The following is a 6,694-nucleotide window of genomic DNA, read 5'->3' on the forward strand; positions in this document are numbered from 1 at the left end:
ATATAATCCCCTAATTCATTTTATTACTTCTATGACGCCCCCTAAAGTTTATTTGTCAAATTACACAATAATATATTAGAAAAAGAATGTTAATAGTCAACTTTAACAAACTAGAAATCCATTAGCTTGGATGTACGAATTAAGAGCTAAAAGATTATTCTTTTAAGAAACTATTCATATCTCAAATATATCAAGAGTGAAATATGGGTCATACAGCTAAATGGTATAAAGCACACCTATGGTGAAGCAATAAGGACATATGGGTATAGATAAGTAGAGAGAGGACATACAAAACAAATGCAATACTCTTTAGAATACAACAACTGAAGTTGAATATCTTTAATATCTATATCTTAGTAAAGATGACTACAGGGATGGATTATGCAATAGTAGTTGCTCATCAACTTGTGTTTTGAAACTGTTCTCCATACTTTTGCATCCTATTGAAGTTGAACATGTATCTCGAAGGCCCACAGGTTTATCTATGATGCATTCAACCTCTTGAATGTTTCGTTCAACATGAGAATATCCTTCAGACCTCCTCAATCCCTCGAGCTCCAATGCAACTTCTTTCATTGTTGGCCTTTCCTTTCCATTTAAACTCAAGCATCTCTTTGCAATGTTGGCAACCTTTTGGAGTTCATACTCTCTACCGTCTTTTAAGACTTGTGCATCAAGAATTTCAAAAAGATGGTTCCCCATTATTGCAGAAATAAAATAAGTCACAATGTTTCTCCCTTCTAATGGTCTAGTAAAAGAAATTGGCTTCTCCCCTGTTAGGAGCTCCACAAGAACAACCCCAAAGCTATAAACATCACTTTTGTCCGTGAAATGACTTGACTGAAAATATTCAGGATCCAAATATCCAAAGGTCCCTTGTACCATAGTGGTTAAGTGAGTCTTATCAATTGCAATTGATCTTGAAGTCCCAAAATCAGACACCTTAGCCCTACCTTTGTCATCTAAGAGGATGTTTGAAGATTTTATGTCTCTGTGGTAAATTGGTATTGAAGCTGTCGAATGTAAGTAAGTAATTGCTCCTGCAACTTCTGTGGCAATTCTTAAGCGATTGTCCCATGTTAATAAGAAATCCTCATTTTGATAATGAATATTGTCGAAAAGAGTTCCACCAGAGATGAATTCATAAACTAATAGAGGAATTTCTGTCTCTAAACAACAACCCAACAATTTAACCACATTCCTATGGTTGATTTGGGAAAGTATGACAACCTCATTGATGAATTGTTCAAGTTGACTTTCATCCTCTATCTTGGATTTCTTGATTGCCACAATTCTTCCATCTGATAGCATACCTTTATAAACTGTACCATGTCCCCCTTGACCAAGAATTAGATTTTCATTATATTGATCAGTTGCCTTTGCTAATTCATCTGCTGTAAAGACTTTTATTTTTTCGACATTGCATTGTTTTGATGAAATTTGTTGTTCCAATAACAAACCACCATTTCTTTTATAGAATTTTTCTTTTTGTTTCTTTTTTTGTCTTTTCTTCAAAACATGGTACAACCAATAACTGGATAGAAGTAACACCATACCTAAACATACACAACATACACCTGCATGGTCCATGGAAGATAATTGGTTAAGAATAACATAATAAATAAGAGGAAACCAACAAATAGAAGATTTTAATGTAGAACATCCCATGTGTTAAATTTGTTTATAAGTTTTTGATCACACACACGTCATGTATGCATGTAGATATAGAGTGGTGAGCTAAGAATCTTGTTTATTAAAACTTAAGTGGTTCTATAATGTATAAAGGTAATATCAAGAGGCAACTTTTTCTTGAAGACCCTTTCTACATAAAGCTTAAAAAGACAAACTTCATTCATAAATACTCATATTACAATTAGATCATTAAAAAGAAATAGTAAGAAAAGTGCCGATACAACATCATAGATTAGAGTAGTCCTGCTAAGAAAAAGAGGTAATGAAGAGCACCGAAAGAAAAGAACTTAAGATTCCTATGTAAATGGTATGAAAGTCATAAGATTCCAAAAGGAATGCATCTACCTCCAACAAAAAGCAATTTGACAAGTGCAACACCCTCACTACACATCAACTATTTAGATAGGGAAATTATTCACTAGATCAATCAAAGAATATTTATTGTTTATATTTCTAATGCATGTGGATAGTTTATATTTACTTCTTGTTTCATAAGAAAGGCATGTGAAAACAATTAATTATATTCTCTACTTCCTAACACTCCTTCACATTTAGAATAATAACAGAAAAGTATAGTGTTATCTACCTAGGGTTTTTTTAGTTCTATGACTAAATTTGTTTCCCACCTTTTGTTGAATGGGATGAAATAAACTCAAAATGACTTTATTTAGCAGGGTGTTTGGAATGAGGAAGGATTAGCTGAATGTGATGGTTGTTCAATGATCTACTGATGATAATTTTCCACGCCAATAATGAAATACATGAGTCCTGCACGTCTCATAATGGGGCCTATGAATTTATTTATTAGCATGGAATATCCCTATGTCATTCACATTCACTTATTCGATGGTTATTTACTTCCCACCCTATAGTTACAATATGATAGAGAGAATTAGGTCCCCATTAAGGAGGTTTGTATCAATTGTAGGCCATTGAATCTTGCTTCCACTATGGTTAGAAAATGCGTTGGCATTACTATTTGGCAGAAATGGCTAGGCCATCCTAGCCATCATATGACATCTTTTGTGCTTTCTAAGTCTTAGCTACTAGTTTCAAATAAGTTCTCTATTTGTAGATCATGCCCTCTTGGCATGAGTCATAACTTTCCATTCTCTTTTACTTGTTCAGTTGGGTTACTGCACTTCAATGTTTAGGGACCCCTCTTCTTTATGTCACCATTGAAAGTTACAGATATTACATTCTTTTTGTGGATTTTTTACTAAGGCCCAGTTTGCAAGGAGTACAAATGCAAATGTGTAGGTGAAAAACCTTATATTTTATATTATTTTATATGTATTTGCATGGTACATATTTGCATTTTTACTCTTTCCAAATCGAGCCTAAGTTCATTTGGATTTTTCCCAATGAAAAGTAAATCTTAAACACCTAATCTTTTACTCAATTTGAAAAATCAAGTTAAAAATTTGTTAAACTAATGGTGGTACAAAGCATCAACCTTTACTTGGGCTCTTTCATTCAACTAGTGATGCTGCTCAATCCGAGGTGATGCACGAATTGAGGAGAGCAACCACATTGTTCTTGCCAAAAGGGCGGTACTGAGCTACAAGGACAAAGCCACGCCTCAAGACATGTGATCAAGAAAGGAGAAGTTAGAGGCCCGAGGAGCTATTCCTGGGTAGATACTCTGATGCCCAAGTCAGTTGGAGGTGGTTGATGGTCAGGCCAAGCAATAAGGGTGCTGGTCTGAGCTAAGTAGTAGTATGGGTGTTAGAAGTTGGTCCCCTTACCTTGAGCACGGACTACCTTCTTATAGTTGCAAACCCATGTCCTGGTCAGATTGGGCTCTTGAGGTTATTGGGATGAGGTAAGCTACCAAGGTATTCGGGATAGAGTCTTAATCCTTGGTGAGTTATCTTCCTTACTCATCTTTAATTATAGTTACGCTTATCCACGCCATGGGTAAATGACATGGTTGAGGAGATAAGATGGGGGACCACAGTAATAGCGTAGCCCGACCTAGGTCGTGGAATGAGTGTGTATTGTAGAGTTGGCCGAGTTGTGCTAATCTGGCTGGGCTAACTGGGTGATGACTAGGCGGCCACATGTCTTTCTGGACTAGATAAGCTATGACCCAAACACCACTCCCCCATTTCTAAAGTCGAGGCATGAGGTGTTCTGTTGAGGTGTAGCATGGCAGGACTCCTTGTTCCTCAACTGAGGAACTCCAAGTCGAAGTCTAGTTGAAGTCTGGTTGAGCGTCTGGTCCACTTGATGTTCCTCGGTGTTGGCCAGAATGTGAGGTCTATGCAATGTGGGTTGTGGCTGGGGAGTCCATCAATTATCGGCTGCAAAACTCAAGAAGTCTAACTTTGGAATCCGAACACCACTCCCCTAGTTCTGAAGCCAAGGAGGGGGAGTGCTCAGCCGAAGTGTTGTGCGGTTTTGTAGCTCAGCAGGGTACCGAGGTGTCGAGATGAGCTTCAAGGTCCATCTTCTTGGTGGAGCCAAGGAAGGGCTCTTCGTTTCTCGGCTAAAATGTTGTGTGGTCGCTTAGCTCGGTTGGGTGTCGAGGAAGGGCTTTCTGATTCCTGGTGGAGGCTGAGCTTTAGTGTGAAGGCCACTATGATGCTCGTTCATGGTGTGGTGAGCTTTGATGTTAGGGGCTTAGCTCAGTTGGGTGTCGACGAAGGGCTTTCTGATGCCGGTGGATGTCAAGCTTCACTGTTGAGGCCACTATGATGCTCAGCCATGGAGTGTCAAGCTCCGAAATTAGGGGCTTAGCTTGGCCAAGTGTCGACATAGGGCTTTTTGATGTTAGTGGGAGGCTGAGCTTTGGTGTTAAGGCCATTGTGAGTTTAGGCCATGGTGTACCAAGCTCCGAAGTTGGGGGCTTAGCTTGGCTGGGTGCCAAGGAAGGGCTTTCAAATGCCGGTAGGAGGCCGAGCTTCGGTGTTGAGACCACTGTGATGCTTGGCCATGGTGTGCTAAGCTCCAAAGTCAGGGGTTTAGCTCGGTTGGGTGCCTCATAAGGGCTTTCTAATGCTAGTGGGAGGCCAATTTTTGGTGCTGAGGCCATTGTGATGCTCGACCATGGTGTGCTGATCTCCGAAGTCGGGTGCTTAGCTCAGCCAAGTGCTTTCTATTGTCGGTGGGAGGCCTAGCTTCGATGTTGAGGCCACTTTGATGCTTGACCATGGTGTGCTGAGGTCCAAAGTCGAGGGCTTAACTCGATTGGGTGCTTTGTAGTGCCAGTGGAAAGCCGAGCTTTAGTGTTGAGGCCACTGTGATTCTCGACCATGGTGTGCCGAGCTCCGTAGTCAGGGGCTTAGCTCAGCCGGGTGATTTCTGATATTGATGGAAAGCTAAGCTTTGGTGTTAAGGCCGTCGACCCCATCGACCCCCCCCCCCCGCCTAGGATTGAATAGCTATGAGTTGCTCTTAGAATTATCTTGTCTTCTTTTTTTTTTGGTAGTTCGGTATGCCGAGCTTTAACCGGTTGTATTGATGGCTTAAATTAATGAAATTGTTTTGTTCTGAGCTTGTGTGCATACATACAAGTTGGTACCTCGGCCTTACCTTGGTCGAGGTCTGGGGTTGACCGAGATCTTTGGTCTCCGGATAGTGTGGCCGTAGTGTATTCTGAGCTCTCATCTTTGGGATGCTCAGTTTCTGGTCTTGAGAGCCTTTGGGGCACTTTGTGGGCCAGCCGTTGTTAAGGTGGCCTTGTGACGTTTTGTCACCAAAGTACAGAGTATGATGACCGCCCTCTAGCCTCAGAGGCGGGAGCAATCTTCTTTGATTTGGGCTCTGGTCGTTGATCAGCCGAGTCAGATGTTCGGGTATACACTGCCAAGCTAGCTACTAGCTATGCATTAAGGGCTCAAGCCATTATAGGTCGGCTAAGTCAGTTTTCTTAGTCAGTGATTCACTACTGAGCTTCATGCCTTGCCCATTGGTAGATCAGCTGATTCAATGCTGCGCTACCTGTGTTGTGTGACATTTTTTGCGTGGCCTAGATGATGTGTGTGCAATGTGTCATGCATGCGTCGATCAGTTGGATGTTTAGCATGGTTGTGTAGCATGGTTGTGTAGTGTAGTGCAACTGTGTAGCACGACTGTGTAGTGCAGCTATGTAGCGCGACAGTGTAGTGCAGTGGTGTAGTGCGGCTATGTAGCACAGCGGTATAGTGCGGCTGTGTAGCGCGACTGTGTAGTGCAGTTGTGTAGAATGGCAATGTAGTGCAATGGTGTAGCATGGCTGTGTAGCCCGACGGTGTAGCTCGATTGTGTAGCATGGCTATGTAGCGCAGTTGTGTAGTGTGGTCGTGTAGCATGACGGTGTAGTACGGCTATGTATGGTTGTCGGGCTTGTGGGAGCGAGCTGTGGAGGTGGAACTTTACTGTGCCTTGCTTCTCACACTTGGACCACACTCCCCTCCTTTTCGGTCGACGTGTTTTGGGGTCCTTGGGATGAGGATCGTCCTTCGTACATGTCGGGGCATGAGGGGGGACAACCCAATTGGGCGGTGCCATGCATCCTAGTGTTTGCATCATCTCAAAGATCTTATCAACTCTCTTGTATTGCTTGGAACTGTATAAGATCAACCGTGGCTGGAGGCTGTGGAATTTCTGATGCGGAGGGCTTGCGATTCCGAGATTCTTGAGATGGGGATCGACCTGTTGATCATTCAAACTAGATCTTGGGCATCTTGATTGCATGGCGAGAAATGAATGATTTTCAGGAAAGGCTTTTTGTGCATTTCCCACAGATGGTGCCACTCTGATGCTACTCAATCTGAGGTTGGTGTTTGGATTCCAAAGTTAGAATTCTTGAAATTTTGCAGCCGACGATTGAAGGACTCCCTAGCCACAGCCTACATTGGGCAGACCTCACATCATGGCAAACATCGAGGAAGATCAAGTGGACCAAATGCTACCAGACTTCAACTAGACTTCGACTTGGAGTTCCTCAACCGAGGAACAAGGCGTCTTGCCATGCTACACCTCGGCAAAACACCTTATGCCTCGACTTTAGAATTGG

The 6,694-nt window shown here is 42.0% G+C and overlaps 1 pseudogene; it reads right to left on the reverse strand.

Moving 5' to 3' along the window:
- Positions 1–366: 366 nt before the first annotated feature.
- On the reverse strand, positions 367–1,572 carry LOC148852226 (wall-associated receptor kinase-like 1 pseudogene; annotated as a pseudogene).
- Positions 1,573–6,694: the final 5,122 nt, after the last annotated feature.

Source organism: Nelumbo lutea, chromosome 5 (assembly GCF_056320005.1).
Source record: "Nelumbo lutea isolate HS-2025 chromosome 5, American lotus-T2T, whole genome shotgun sequence".
Lineage (NCBI taxonomy): Eukaryota > Viridiplantae > Streptophyta > Magnoliopsida > Proteales > Nelumbonaceae > Nelumbo > Nelumbo lutea.